This window comes from Myodes glareolus, chromosome 17 (genome assembly GCF_982192425.1).
Source record: "Myodes glareolus chromosome 17, mMyoGla1.1, whole genome shotgun sequence".
NCBI lineage: Eukaryota > Metazoa > Chordata > Mammalia > Rodentia > Cricetidae > Myodes > Myodes glareolus.
The window spans coordinates 44,623,973-44,641,176 of NC_142042.1; the positions used below are offsets into that span (position 1 = coordinate 44,623,973).

General features: G+C 35.0%; 1 long non-coding RNA gene across 1 annotated transcript; it reads left to right on the forward strand.

Annotated features, from left to right (window-relative positions):
* Positions 1-2,961: 2,961 nt before the first annotated feature.
* On the forward strand, positions 2,962-16,547 carry LOC125406417 (uncharacterized). Its single transcript, XR_007233899.3, has 3 exons — positions 2,962-3,025; positions 4,952-5,137; positions 16,265-16,547. It is a non-coding gene; the product is annotated as an uncharacterized LOC125406417 (long non-coding RNA).
* Positions 16,548-17,204: the final 657 nt, after the last annotated feature.

Genomic DNA, 17,204 nt, shown 5'->3' on the forward strand with positions numbered 1-17,204 from the left:
AACATAATCACAGCATACAGAGAAGAATCTCACATCAACCTGGTGTCTAAAATAAATGATCTTCACTAGAGACATGAGTATCCTGAACAATTTTTGACAACATAGGAGCAATCCAATAAAGAAAACAACATTGATTTAAAATGTCCCATTAGATGACTAACTCTTCTACATATTCCTCCTACTCACTGAATATACTAAGTTACTTGGCTCTTTCTCAAATAACTAAATGATAAAGTAGATGCCTTTCAACAAAAATTCATGAAAAGTGAAATTTATCTAAGGGGTGCTTACCCCAAACACAATGCTCAATAGCAGATGAAGGTGATGCTTTCCAAGAGTACACATGCCCTACTCTGTTTATTCATTACCTTACAGGTCAGTGTTCAAACAACTCTGGAAATTAGCACAAAGTGAGTGCTTTTTCCTGTGCTATGTCTTTCTGTATTAGCTAGGTATTTAAATAACTTGTTAATTTTTCTGCCTAAAATTTAAGAACTTGAAATTAAACTATTATAACTAATCCTTACATATAGTTTTTAAATAAAATTAAAGCAAGCCTGCAGAAAACACAAATTTAGAAGAGACAATATTGTAGTTGTTAGGGAAAAGAAATGAAAAGTGAATTCTACAGTACATTTCTTATGTCAATTATGCATTTCAACACATGGCTGTATTCTTGAAAAGGATTTATTCAGATCAAGTTTCTAAATTGTGGAAAATCCTTGATGTTTTCTGTGACAAATAATTTTTTAACTTTTGATCATAGATTGATAGCTGAAATTATTTCTCTAATTTAATACTGTATTTAATTTTGTGTTTAAAATAAAATAAGCTATTTGAAAAAATAAAAAAATCAACAAAATATGAAATTAATAAAACATAAATAGATGCTTTATAGAGGTTCATGTGAAATATTTGTTGTTATTATATTACAGTGCATTAAACAAAGCACAATGCCTTCATATGTATTATGTGTATTGTATATTTTAATTCTCATAAAATAAACCATTCACTTACTTTTGATGCTTGTTTGAATATATTTAATTAAGAAATCAATAAAAAATGTTTCTGTTCATCAGGTAATATTTTATAATATTAAACATAAGTTGTAACGTTTCCCCATGATATTTCTAATAATTGCTAAAGATGGATTCTCTGTCAGTTGGTTACAATGACTCCATAAATAAATGATCCTTTTGGAGAGTAGACATAAAACTTGGTGGGCTTCTCACTGTGGAGTAGATACCATTAATAAACTCAGTACAAGGAAGAAGGGCTGACATATACTCACAGGCAATTTCATTGATTTTAATGTGTTTCCAGGTTGGAATCTCATTTGCAATGTAACAAGTGATATCTTTAAGAGGTGGCTGGATCATGAGGAGACTCTGTTTGTGAATGTATCAGTTACATCACCATAAGTGGCTTTGATATCACACATGCAAGTTGTCCTTGAAAGCTATTTTAGAGTTGAGTTCTCTCATCTATCTAACAGTTTATCATTTTTTCTCTGGAGCAATATAGCAAGAATTATCTATTAAGCTGTGTGCTTCCCAATATATTCAACTTTTCTTACTGCAAATGATAAGGCTCCCCTGAGAAGTATTCTAATAGAGAAATCCAAGATGGGAAAAAATATCCTCACATTATCTCACTGTTTATAAACTGTAGCACTGACATAATGTTGTAAAATTCCACCTGACTTAAAAGACATGTAAATTCTTCCTGTTCGTTCAATACTATATTTGTGTTATATAATTGAGTTTAAATGGTGAAACTCCTAGAACTTGTTTAATGGTTTTTTTTAATAAAGATTATTTTTATTTTGGAATATTCATTTTTTACATTTATTTCTTTATCTTGTGGGCTGCAGATGGAGAACATATGTCAAGGGGAGGAAAAATGTAGAGGACTAGGTTCTCATATTTCACCAGTTGAGACCCAGAAATAGAAATAATCATACATAACAATATTTCAAGACCATTATGTTAAGTATTTTTCTTAGACAAATCTGTCAACGCAAATAATTCTGATCAGACAAATTCATACCGAATTAGAAGATCCCATGGTTTAATGGATGGCAATACTCATGGGTGACCCTGGGAAACATGGAGGGGGAAGAAGGAAAAGGGGAGATCACGTGTTCATTCTCTGGGGGCAGTTTAAATAGTCTGTGGGAGTGGTCTTGACCTTCCCTGGGGAGGGTTCACCATTTGGCAGGCTTTCTTGGAGCTGAAGTTTGGACAGAGGCAATTCCTAGTGGAGGGAGCTCATGCTAGGAGCTTGGGTGAAACCCCCAGTTAAACAATCCAGACTTTTTATATAAAGGGGTGCCAGTGAGCTGAGGTACTGCTTCTAACCATACACATTATGCAGTTAATTTTTATAACTAATAAAAAAGAAATTAAAGTTTAGTTGGAAATTTTATCAACATACATGGATCCATTCTCTAGTATAGTATAAGCTTCTCTATATTATGTATCTATATTCATTTTAAAAAGTGAATATTGTATTTAAAAGTTCAGAGGTTGGGATTAACTTAAACTTGAATTTTGTCAAATTCATTTCTAGAATTTTGATCTTTTTGATCTAAAGTTTTCATATTGAACCATGTACATATTAACATTCAGATCTATGTTTACAATTTAAAATCATTACCATGTTTCTTCATGGAAAATAAAAATATGGCAATTAGATATGTATTCATTTCAAGTTTACACACATATACATACATGCATATATATAGTGATTCTCCCATGCAATGACATTTCACTTTTATTTTAATAAATAAAACTTGCCTGAGGATCAGAAAAGTAAAACAGTCATATTGGTTAGCCTTATAGACCAGGCAGCAATAACATACACCTTTAATCCCAGTAGCATCACTAGTTGCCATAGAAACTGGACCATACATGCCTTTAATTCTAGAACTAGAGAGGGTTACAAAACAGGAGGAGACAACACAGACACAGTATCATTCTGAGATTCCTGGAGGCAGGATCACCCTTTTTGGACTGAGGTCAAAGTAAGAGCCAGTAGCTGGCTGCTTTGCTTTTCGGGTCTTCAGGTTAAATGCCTATTTCTCTCTGACTTTTTATTAACCGTGCTTCTCTCCCAGGTTCTCAGACTTAGATATTCTATTAATCACTCCTCTAAAGACGAAAGCTTTTGATTTTCTGTGACACAACTTTTAAAGTTATTAAGTTTGACCTCAGTTTTAACCAAAGTGTCACAAAAAAGCAAATCTTTCCCGTTTGTGCAAATTAGAAATTAAGTGTTAAATAATCAAATCTTTGAATGCAGTTATTCAAGTTCATGAAATGGTTTTGTCTCTCCCATTTTGAGATCAGTATTGAAGGCATGAATGAAATTGATATACCCTGCAGTTCACTCCTCTCTGTGGCTCCCCACAGGAAGTAGATTTTGCATATATCACTGGAGCACATCACAAGGATAATGTGGTCTTTCATAGGTCACTCAACATAGAAAATCTATTATCTCATATCTTAATGGCACTGAATAGAGAATAGGTATGAAAAATAGTGCTCATACTTCAGAAACCCCTGAAAATTAACTTTCCGTGTCTTTAGATATGTTTTTAAATCTCTTGCAAATGTAATATTTATAACAGATTAAAACTAAGAATCAATCAAAACCAAATAAAAGTTGTGTGGTTATCATAGCCAGTTAATCTTACAAATAAACAACTATGGTATTTTTATTTAATTCTACTTCATTGTAATTGTTAGATAGGTTTTCTTCATAATTGTTACCTAGAACAAAATAAATTTTATTAATCTATAATAGGAAATAGGAAAAAAGTAATTCCAAAATAGTCATTTTAAATAATGCATGCCCTAAATATTTCATAAACCACTTTTAAAAACCCCAAAGTGTGTAGAAATGATTCAAATCTGGAAAAGGATAAAATCGATATATTTAAATCATCATATGTTATTAAAAATAACACCTGTAATTTATTATTATATTAAGTACAAAGAAAACTTTGTGGTGTTGCGAAACCAACCACTCTTTCAGAAATTTCCAAGAGTGTTAAAACTATAACAGAAACTATTAGTGAGAAATTGTTCCAGGTCTTATTCTTGAAGAACCACAAATTTAAAGATTTGTACTAAACTGTGACCCAATAATGATGTCCGCATGCTAGATCTCTAGGACTTGTAAATATTTAATGCCGCATGGCAAAATGGACTTGCAGTTATGGTAAAGTGTAGCATAGTGAGATTATGATTTGAGCTTAATCATATATAATGTTTTATGAGGAACACAAGGAAATTACAGACATAAATACTGTACTATTACAGTATCAGGGAAAACATCTGCAGATTTGTCTTCAACTTCAGGATTGTCAAAGAGGACAAGACTCAGAAACAAAATAGACTATAGGTGAGAAAGAGAGAGAGCGAGAGAGAGAGAGAGAGAGACAGAGACAGAGAGAGAGAGAGAGAGAGAGAGAGATGATTTTTCTTCAACATTTTGAAACAGTTTAGTGTTTTAGCTTCAGTAGACTTCGTTCTTAGGAATAATTAAGGACTTTCTTCTCCAGAAATTTTTTATGGTCAAAACAGAAAAACAGATTACATTGTTTAGGGGCAGGGAACTTCTGGTGATTTTTATATAACAATAGTTAGACAGTAGTAATCCACTTTTTTTCTGATTTAATTTTCCTTTTTAAACATACTTTCCTGTAAAATATAACTAGAAGTGATTTGAATGCATCAACTTTAAATAAGATTTTGTAGCTGGATCCAGTGTTGAAAAACCAACAAGAAGCAACAAGATTGCATTAGCAAGCAAATACCATAAATTCTTTGTGAAATTACGAGAATTAATGTTGGCAAAGTACTTGAATGATGTACAGTAGGAAGTACTTACAGTGAATACAATTTGGACTGCTGTCAAAGTTCAATATATTGTGTTTATTCATTAGGAGGATGTCAAGGACCACCCCGACAACAACAACAACAAAAACATTTCTTACCAGCCTAGAGGCGTGGGACAAAGGAAGACAATTCACACAACAGTGTAAATAAGAAGTTTCAGGACTTATTCAGATCCTGAAATCCCCGTGTTTATTTTTGCAACCGCTTTTATATCAGTGTCAACTGGGGAGAAGGTAATAAAAAAGCGTCATTAACATTCTGTTTCCTAAGTAGTGTGAATGACTCAAGTCACATTTACTTGGTCAACCCTTGGTCCTGTAGGCTGAAAACATCTCCTCTCCAGGTGACCTCATAGTTACATTGGGAAGGAGCAGAATTACATTAGCATATCCTGGATATCTTTACTTTAAAAGCGTCAGGTGACTACCTGCTGTGTGAAAAGTGCAGTTTGCACCTCTAAGCCGCTCAGATTCTCTAACCACCAGACAATGGGGAATATGGTCTTGCATTTTTTTCAGTCCCTACACGAGGACAGTAGGATGAAATGCATTTAATGAGTGTTCCTGTTCTTTAGGGAAAATGTGAACGCTAAATTGTGCAAGCAACAGTTGAAGGTAAATGTGTCCGTGACTACTGCTAGTCATATTTTTTATGAAAAGAGAGTAAAAACCCAATATGTAAGTTCTGATTTAATTCTAATTTGGAAAAGGATTGACATGTTTTGTTTTGTTTATTTTAGTATGAATGTTTAAATTCACTAGTAATCCCACTGAGTTCTGAGACATTTTGTTAGTAGATTGTGTTTACTGGACACCAAAGATTTGAGAGCCATGTTCTTAGCTACCACGGCGTTTAGAACAGTTGTCCAGTGTTGAGACTGTTATTCCTTTTGATCTCTAGTCCCTTTAAGGGGTAAGCCACGCCCACTCCCAGAGACTTCTGACCTCTTGGCGCCATCTTGGTCTCTTTCTGTTTTCTCTCTTGGCGTGTGCACATGTGTCTCCTCTATGTCTCTGTCTCTCTCTGTCTCTCTCTGTCTCTCTCTGTCTCTCTCTGTCTCTCTCTGTCTCTCTCTGTCTCTCTCTCTCTCTTTTAAGAAATAAATGTTCAGCTTTATGTCTATTTACTATATCTTGTAAATCTTTTATCCGCCGCCTGCTCACCCACCCGCTTGGATGACCAGCCTGCCCTGGACGAGCTCCAGCTCGCCACCAGTTCATATGGCCCCTGGGGATCTTGCAGGGACCCACAGCTGTCCTTGCCTGACTAGCGGCTGCTCTGCGAGCCTGCCGGGGTCACGCATTCATTTTTTAAAGAATAAAAGTGACCCCTTAATACAGTTCCTTATGGTATGGTAACCCCTCAGTCATGAAATTATTTTGATTGCTAGTTCATAATTCTAATTTTAGTACAGCTAAAAATCATAATATAAATACCTGTGTTTTCTGATGATCTTAGGTGACCCCAGCTAAAAGAGTCATTTGACCCCCCCACCCAAACAGGGACATGATTCACAGGTTGAGCACTGCTTGTCTAGAAAAATAATACATTTCTTTAAAAAGGAATCCAATTCAAGTCTATTTTGCTTTATTTCTCATAATAGTAACATAGACAAAAACACACAGAACTGGATGACTTTATTACTAATTTCATCACTTTACAGGTCAGGGGTATATTCAGATGTAATTCAGGAAAGAGCCTCAGTGGATTGTAGAGTTATAAACTGTCTACTTCATTTGGATTATCTAGCTGTTGAAGAATAATTATAAATAATCTTCCTTTAAAGCTTATTATAACAACCTCTTTCATTTCTGATTTGTTAATGTGATTATCCCATGTTTTTCCTTTTTTTTTTTTCTCTTTCACATTCTGGTGAATAGGTGTCATGTTTGGGGTTTCTATTGTGATGAAGTATTGTGACCAATACTAGGCCCAAAGGCAGCTTGGGGAAAAAAAAACTTATTTAACCTTATAATTCTGTATACAGTCTATCACTGATAGAAGGTAAGGCAGAAATTCAAACAAACCAGGAACTAGGAGGCAGGAGCTGATGCAGAGGTTATGGAGTGCTGCTTACAGGCTTGCTTCTGAGGCTTTCTTCACCTGTTTTCTTATACACTTGAGATCTACCTGCCTTAGTGTGACACTCTTCAAATAGGCTGGATCTTTCAACATCAAACACTAATTACAAAAATATCACAACAGGTCTTCCCACAGGCCAATCTGGTTAGGACATTTACTCAATTGAATCTTCTACTTCCCAAATTTCTCTATGTTTTGCCAATTTCATATAAAATTAACCAACATCAGCTCTAAAAATATTGCATTGTTAAACAAGTCAGTTTTTTATTCAAAATTATTTTCTTCTTTTGTCTCATATTCATTTCAGCTCTATTTTTATTACTATTATTATTATTTTACTAACATTTGGCTTAGCTCATTTCTATTTCCCTAAAGCCTTGAGATGTGAGACAAGATTGTTTACTCGAGATCATTCCTTTCAAATACAAGCATTTCTCACCACAAACATCTCTTTTAGAATTGCTTTTGCTACATCCTATAAGTTTTAGTATAGCTCATTTCTATTTTATTTTTCTAAAAATACTTTCTGATTAGACTTTGAATTTCTTTACTTGCTTAAGAGAATGTTGTTTAATTTCCACATACTTGTGAATTTTCTAATTTACCTTCTGCTACTAATTTCAAACTTTAGACAAATGTGTTTAGAAAATATACTCAGCATGATTTTAGTTTTCTTATTTTTTTTAGAAGTAGTTTTATGACTCAAATGAACTGTATACCCCAAAGAATATTTCATATGTACTACAGAGTATCAGAATTTTAAAGTCAGTTGATTACAAATATGTAATCAATGAACTGTGAGGAAAATAGAGATAATTGAGTCACAGGTGGAAATATGCCTCAGTGCACAAAGTGTAGAGTCAGAGTTGAGAATATGACTCAGTGAGAAAAGTACCTATCTCTCACGCATAAGGACATAAGTTCAATACACAGAAAAACATAAAGTTGGATATTGTTAGACGTGTTTGTAGCTTCAGTGTACCTAACTATGGTGAAATGGGATGTGGTGATAGGAAACTTACTGGAAGCTACTGGGCCAATCCTGACATACACGCATAACAAAAACAGGAAATACTACATCAAGCAGTGGGAACGGCTAAGACAAACACTCAAGGTTTTCACGTGATTAGCATGATTATGTGTACTATAATACCTCCATTCGTAGTCACACACAGGAAAGAATACATGTACTTACAACCCACATAAATACTCAGAAAGTGACACACAGATCTCTTTGAATGTGTCAAAATTTATAAAACTGTTTCAATGTTTGAACCTATCCCTATCCAATGGTTGAAAATTACGAAAGTCTCTATTTGGAAAGAAAAATATTTCATTCCCAAGATTTATACAAATAGGACAAAACTGAGAAATATTGAAAAATACTGTAGATTACAAAGTGTTTAATACATAAAAAAATAAGTTGAAAATTATTAGCAAAGTAGTAAAATTTAGCCAGGCTGTAAGGAACAGTTATAGAAGTATAGAACAGGTTGCTAAAGACATTAGAATGAGTAAAGTAGTGGAACACATGAAAGGGAATATAGATGTATGTTTTCTCCCCATTAGCATGATTTAAAACACATTAATTGAACACGTTTCTGTTGCAGCAATATAAATTTCACTATTAGAAGCATAAGTGTTAAGCAAAAATCTTGAAATTGTATGTGACTTTCTGAATAAAAATATTTCATAAATATTATGTGGTAGAGAACTATACTCTGTGAGATCAGAAAACCCATTAGCAACATTTATTTTTTGCAAGAGATGCATAAATGCCTAACTTCACCATGGAATCAAGAATCAATCTTGTGACTGAGATCCCTAAAATCATAGAGAATCTCAGTATTATGCATTTACATAATATGATTCACAAGAAGAGGTGTTCCTACAAATTTGAGGTTTCTGATAGCTATAGATTATATACTGAATGTCAAATCATAAGAGCAAATTTTGTTACTGGTGTTTTTAAAGAGTGGCTTGTTCTAGTCTATCATGCAGAATGCGCAATAAACTACTGATGATGCAATGATGCTCATTGTCTAGCAAGTGACAATCACATGATATATCAGGGTTATCTTCTCTTATTGTCATACTTAGTAATATGCTTCAGGCATTTATACTTTGGAGCAACATCAGTCTCTACTTTTAATATTTTAAGATAGCGTTTCCTGATGCAGAAGTTCTCCACTATAATAAACAAAAGCTCAATTAAACTCTAAACTGGCATCCATTCATCCCAATTCAGACAGAAAGATAGTCTCTATATCAGGGTGGAGTCTGCAGAAAAACAGAACCAAAAAGATTAAATTGAAGTATGAAAAATAGGTATTTAAAATGTAGGAAGATGAATTAAACATGATCTCTCTTTATTTCTCTCTCTGTGACTCTCTGTCTCTCTGTCTCTGTCTCTCTCTCTTGCTCTCTGTCTCTGTCTCTTTGTCTCTCTCTCTCTCTGTGTGTATGTTTGTGAATAGATAGGTAAGTGATAGTTGGTAAATGAACAGGATTCAATGGGATTCGATGTGTTTATAGGAGTTATTGTTTCCCATTATTATGGATGTTAAGAAACCTCACAAAATTATGTCTGCAAAGCTGTAGGTGGAATAATTAGTTTAGTCTTAGTCTTAAGGCTTCACCACCAAGGACTTAAAATTCAAGTGAAGGAAAGGGGATAGTCTGCAAATCAGAATGGTTTGGGGCACAGGTATAATAAGCTCCATATATTGAAGCCTGAATAAAAAACAATATCTAATATAAGTACTCTTTCAGATTAAAAACAAATATTTGTAATTTTTATAGCTCTTTATTGTGTTGGGACTCTCAAATATCAGAAGTTGGCAGCTCAGGTTTTTGAAATCAAATATAGAACTTCACTGACTCAGTCAAATGATAAAAATGTTAACATATGTCTTCCCAACAACACCTTTGAAATAGAAATACTCTCATTATATATATATGTGTGTGTGTGTGTGTGTGTGTGTGTGTGTGTATGCATATACCTATATATGGCATTTCTAATATGTATACACACATATATGTATAGATAGATACAAAAATATATATGTGTGTGTGTGTGTGTGTGTGTGTGTGTGTGTGTGTGTGTGTGTGTGGTGTGCTGTCAATGTAGTGAATATAAGTATCTTTATCACTGTCCTAACAGGTCAGCTGCTGTTATACGACAGTGACAGAGAAAGAGAAAGCATTCTCTGTTTTCTGTCTCTATTATCTCATTTTGATGGTAAGTGGGTAGCAGTAACAGGGGTTACTGAGCAGCATTCCAGGGGCTTCAAGACTGAAGTTATATCACATATCATCATTGTTAAGAGAATGTTAGGATGGACAATATTGTGTGGGTTAGTTGGTCCAATTATGCTTTCTCATGTAGGTTTATGAAGGACTAAAGACTGAATGGAATTTTGCAGTTGCTGTTTTCAGAACTCCCTAACAAAGCAAATATGTCTGAATCACATGTGTGGCCTTAAGTCAAAGCATTGCTCCATTTCCAACATCTTTCCTATGGTTTTGATGTTCCCATTTCATATTTCTACTCAGAAAAGATGCTAACATGCCTTAGAAAAAAAGAACTCCTGTCAACATATGTCCATTTTAGAAATTGTCTATGAAACAGTGGAAATTTCCTCAAGGGGGAATACTTTAAAAGGCCATCCCAATTATAGCATTCTGCATGTCTCTTGTGCAGTGTCTCAAAATTCTGCTTCTCTCTCTGTGTAAGCCCTTTAACATTGGAGGTCCCACATATATGTGCACAAGAAGGTAATATCTCACTAAATGAGAGACCTAGAAATCTTCAGCTCTGGGCATTCCACAGAGAACTTTACGCAAGGCAGTACGTAAATCTTATAAAATCTATTTTGTTCAGAATAACAATGCCAGCAAATTCTGCTCTATTTTCCTATTCCATTGACTGTGAATGCTGACCTGCAACTGGGAGTTCTATGTTGAACGACTTACAGCTTCTTCAATTAGACGTTATTCTGTCAGACACTGCCATACAACCCACCATTTCCCTGGGCAAATTACCTGTCTGTTTATAGCAGCAACCCACAGAACTGAAGAGCAATACTGACAAACCAATTTTTCAAATGAATTTGTAGAGACTTCCCCCAAAAGCAAGACAGCGGAAAAAAGAATGTGGTTCTCACAAGAGAGAAATAGATTTTCTGCTTTGGCTGTTTAGAAGAACTTCAGATGATAAACGAGCTGGTAACAACAGTATCTGCTGGTTTTCATGGTAAATGACTCTCAATCATTCATCTAGTTATCAAAATATTCAAGGTATCTGAGTAATATTTCAAAAGATACCCTCCAATATTGATACTGTTTCCATCATTCTACCTACATTCCCCAAACAAACAAGTAAAATGCTATGGTAAAGATTTTCAAAAATGAATCACTAATAATCCAGCAGAGATAGACTTATATCCTTAGGTCTGAATACATATCTGGGCACCTCTTCTGATTATTGACACGATTTCCTTTTGATTTTTAAATTTTTGTCTTAATCATCTTGCACATCCATGTGGTTTCTCATACTTAATTAGTTGTTTCCATATGTACTATGTGTGCAATGTGAGCTTATGTGTCTGTGCTTATTCTTATGTATAGCTGTGTTCAGGCACATGCCACCGCTGATGTATGCTGTGAATATATATTACTTCATTGGTTAAAAAAGAACTGCATTGACTGCCTGAGAGATGGACATAATGAAGTTAGGTGGGATAGCCAAACTCAGAATGCTGGAAGGTAGAATGGCCAAGTCAGCCAGACACAGACGGAGCAAAACATACCAAGAACAGGCAAAACCACGAGTAACATTGATCTCTCTCTCTCTCTCTCTCTCTCTCTCTCTCTCTCTCTCTCTCTCTCTCTCTCTCTCTGTACCTACATATCTATCTATCCAGAAACTGTTTAATTTAAGTTGTAAGAACTTCGAGTGATAAGCCTGAGTTATCAGCTGATCATTTCAAATTAATAATACGATTCAGAGGGAATAATTGGGAGAAGCCATCAGCACAGAAAACTCTGTCAACAGTTGACAACTCAGGGACTTGGAGTGGGCCCTTTGTTTGTCCTGGCCACCGGTTAGCTTACACCTGAAATAACCACACAGAAACTGTATTTATTAAAAATTGTTTGGTCCATTAGCTTTAGTTTTTATTGGCTAATTTTTGCATTATGATTTAACCCATTTTTATTAATCTGTGTATTGCCATGTGACTGTGGCTTATCGGAAAGATTTTAATCAGTGTCCGTCTCAGGCAGGAGACCCATGGTGTCTTTGACTCTGTTTTTTTTTTTTCCCAGAATTCTGTCTTCTCCACCAACCTAAGTTCAGCCCTATCAACTAGGCCAAGGCAGTTTCTTTATTCATTATCCAATGAAAGCAACACACAAACAGAAGGAACTCCGACATCAATCGATTACAGAAAAATTATGAACTGATAATGTAAAAAAAGTTTGGAAATCAATCATTGAGGCCTCTGACTGTGTCTATCAGTCAATAATCAGTCTACAGAGCAAGAAGAGTGGGTTTTCTCATGTGTCTAATTCCAAACTTGTCTACATAGTGAATTGTATACACTGGACTGGAGTGTATAACTATCTGAAGGAAAACAAGACAACACAAAACTAAGCTTTATCTATTTATTCCTATGTAAACTTACATCTATATAGAGCGCTATATGTCTTTTATAATGCTTATAACTGGAAATATCTCACTTTTTTCAGTATAATTTGCAATCTCTACCTTAAAGTATTAGATGGTAAGCCTTAGGTATAAACAACTCATAGATATTGAATTGCTCAGTTCTTTATCATCCCAACTTGCTTTCTATTGAGAGATACTATCACTGTTTATTGTAACCACATTTTTAGCCTTTCTACCATAAGACACTCAGCAATCATTTCAGTAATTATTAAATATGTGTCCTTGAAGTGTTATTGTAAAAATATCTTATTTTTAATCATTATTACCCTTAAAATAAAAAAAACAACTCTGAAACGTTGTATCAACAAAAATGAAGCTAAACTAAGTATCCTTTCTGAGAACATACTTTAGTGATCCTAAATTATAAAAGTGCTTATTTCATAAATGTCATAAATAGTAACATTCCCTTGGGGAGTCACCAGAGGCTAGCACATCTCCTTGAGGCAGGGCCAAGTTCCTCCCTACTTTATCTAGACTCAATAAGATATCCCTTTAAAGTGAATGGGTTCCAAAAAGTCAATTCAAACAGTAAGGATCCTGGTCCCACTGCCAGTGGCCCCACAATCTTTCCCAGTCACACAGCTGTCACCCAAATTCGAGGACCTAGTTTGGTTCTGTCCTGGTTAGTTTTATTTTTTTAATCTTCCTGGTTAAAACAAAATAATCTAATTAATACTCAACCCTTTTGCTTTGTAATAAGTGTTCCTGAATGGTTGCTATTGTGATTTCTCTGGACCCTACAAGTCCAATGTCAGGAGAAGAGACCATGTTGCTTTAATTATTCTTTGCACTTATATTTATTATAATGGCAAACTCATATATCCATCATTATCTGTGCAATCAGCGAGAGGTGACTTATCTGTACAGCAATGCATAGATACACCAAGGTATGACTTGCATAGACATACCCTGAGAAAACCATTTAAAACTCTGATGCTATGTTAATTTTCAACTTTCTTAGATGTAAAAATTCTATGCACAACATCTATTTGATTAATCTGTTCTTCTAGGACAGTCAACACTTGTAGTTTTTTTTTTCCTGTCAATAATTGCAAGCTTGAGAGCTCTCTAATGAGAGCAAGATGTTACATATTGTTTAAAATATTGTCATAGGAAATAAAACCTATTCAAAACCCTCTGTGTCCTATATAAGTCATTAATTAGCTTCGTTTTAAAGGAGCATCGAAACTACAAGGGAAAGGAAAGTGCATAGACAGAGGAAGTTTATAGACTTAGGACATTAAAATTCATTATCTTTAGTGAAAGCTGTTATACAAGCTCATAAATTTTATCAAAATGTTTGATGACAGAGTATTGCTCATTAAGTATAGAATAAATGCAGAAATCATACATGACTTGTAAATTTTAACCTACACTTGTTACACGTTTTCAGTCTATATGGGGAAAATAAGGAAATACATGAGGGATATTTTCATATATAACTAAAATGCAAATTTCTTACTTCACAATGTAATTTAAAATGATCTAAAACAATGTCATATTTGTATGTTCAATATTGAAAGGTGAAGATGTTTTTAAATTCTCGTTATATGTGCTGATGAGATTCATTTGCTCTCTCCCATCACATTTTGCAAAAGAACCAAAATAAAATAAATTAGCAGACTGGTAACCCCTAAGTGTTTTATGCAGAGGAAAAACATACAGGTGAGGCAATGAGATAAACTTTAAGTTTGGAAAAGCTAGAAGGCTAACTCATCTCATTACAAAAATCCTACAGGTAAATCCTGCTTGAAAACCAATAACACTTGGAATTAATGGCTTCTGTACTTTCAAATTCATTATTCTTGTATACTGGAAGTAAAAGTTGTGTAGCTTGGTTTTTCTGTTGTACTCCTACCAGTGGAAATGGGAGGTGTCTCTGACTCCTTTGCCTACTCCTGTGGCTATTTTCCTCTTCACTAGAGTGCCTCATCCAGCCTTGATAAGAGGATTTGTGCCTACTCTTTTTGTAACTTGTTTGGCGGTGGTAGGTTGATGTCTCTTGGAGCCTGCTCTTTCTAAAGGGAAAGGGAGGTAGGGCTTGGACTGAGAGGAGAGAATGAAGGAAAAACTGTGGTAGGATGTAATTATCTGAGAATAAAAAAAAATAAATTTCATAATGAAAAAAACAAACAACTTCACATCATTTGAAGTGCTTCCAGAGAATCATCACACAGAAGCTTGCAGCTGAACTAGGTAGGATAAAAATAATCCAGATTGGACTGGTGGATGAAGCTATGAGGAGTCACGGAGAACATCTGAAGGCTGGCACTTTGATATACCAGGCATGGTCGTTGGTGAAGGTGCAGCCTTAACAGCAATTGAAGGTCCAGGATTATAGGCCCATGTAGAGAAGTTGAGGCTGAGCACCATAAAGAGAGCCAATGAGAGGTTTTGGTGAAAGCACAATCCAGAAACAGAAAACTCCAGCAGTTTGTTAAGGCTGGTACCATGGTAAGACCACTAAAAAGAGCAAAAGCAAGGAATAGAGCATGAATGATCTAATAAAGCAAACTGTGTGTACTCCAGCCGGCAGATCTGTAAAACTGAGGTAAATCTTTTCTAGGAGCCCAGCAGACTTGAATGCATCCCAGATATTGGACATTGAGTTAGTTTGATTGCGTTCTGTTCAGGTTGTTTCTGTTCCCTGTTCATATCTCTTGAAGTAATGATTATTTAATTTATTTTTGATTTTATAAGTGCTCACAATTGAGAGACTGAATTTTTAAGGTAGTTCTATATTTTAAAAGAGAATTTGAATTTTAAAGAGTGAATTTTAAAGTGTTTGTTTTTGCAAAACCAGTAGGACTTTTAAAAAATGCTTTATATTGTGATGTTGATTTTAATGTGTCATTTTGGAAATGAACAAGAAAGGAGAGGTTGTGGCCTAACAGAGATGAGTTTGGGTGTCATGTTGACAAGGGACTAGTTGTAGTGGCTAGTTTTATGTCAACATCACACAAGCTAAAATGATCAGAGAGGAGGAAGACTCAACTGAGGAAACGCCTCCTTAAAATGCACTATAAGATATTTTTTAAATTAGTGATCCATGGAAGATTACCCAGCTCATTGTGGTTGGGACCATTCTGGCCTGTTGGTCCTGGGTCTATAAGTAATCAAGCTAACAAGTCATTGGTGTTCAAACCAGTAATCAATATTCCTCCATTACCCCTGCATCAGCTCCAGTCTCCAGGTTCCAGGTGTTTAAATTCCTGTCCTGGCTTCCTTCAATGATGGACTATGATGTGGACATATAAGGCAAATCAACCCTTTCCTTTCCAGCTTGCTTTTGGTCATAATATTTTGTTACAGCAATAGAAACCATAAGATATTATTTTACTACTAAAGAAATGTAATGAATCCTAATGACATTTTGCTATATTAATGCAACAGTTCCTTTCTCATCCCTTATCAGAGAAGCTTCCTTTGCAACATATGGTAACAAATACAAAAATCCACAACCAGACATTGTGCAGAGAGTGAGAGATATTGTCACTCAGTCCTAAGCACTCCATCAAATTTGTCTCCATCAAATTCCTCCCCTCAGGTCTCAGAGAACCCTGCAGTAAAACAAGTTGAAAGAGGATAAGAGTCAGAAGAAAAGAGATCATCAAGAAAAGGACGTCTTTTAAGCACAGTAGGAATGGCTCACATATGAACTCACAGATACATGGGCAGCATGCACTGGCCCTGCATTGGTTTGCGCAAAATGGAGCCCTAGAGCTGAAAGAAGTGGACACACAATTCCATCCTTAATCTAGAAGCTATATCCAATGGGAAATCATTTGCAATCTCTCTCCAAGAGTCTCCCTTGGAAAACAAACTACTCTTAATGGCAGGCTCCATTTCCAGCAGGAGATGGCCCACAGAAAACAAAATTAAAAGCTTCTTTGGAGGTTCTTTTTCTCATAGTGCCTTGTAAATTCTTACTTGCTCTTCTATCGTCCCTCCCTCCCTCCCTCCCTCCCTCCCTCCCTTCCTTCCTTCCTTCCTTCCTTCCTTCTTTCAAAATTTTTGCTTCCTCTCTCTCTCCTCTCCATTTCTCCCTCTGTCCTTTATTATATTAAAGCTCCTTTATTTACCTATTATTGCTTACATTTTGTGTTTTTATGAGATTCATGAACACGTGAACTAATTAGTGTCTGTTTCTGTTTCTTGTGCCCTTTCTTGGGCTCTTTTCTTTCTGTTGGTTTTGTCTTGTTAGGATGTTTCTGGTTTTTTTTTTAATCGTATTTTATTTTGCTATTGTTCCCTAAATATATGTTTTCTAATGGTAGACAGAAAGACAGTATATTCAGATGGGAGAGAAAACAGGATGGACAGAGAGGAGTGATGATTGGATGAACAATAATTAAGATATATTGTATAAAAATTTAAAAAATTAAGGCATCTGTTTTCAATATAAGAAAAGTGACTTTTGTCATAGTACTGGGAACAGAAAAAGACAGGATGTGAACAGGAAGGCACACCCACTAAGACAAACACTT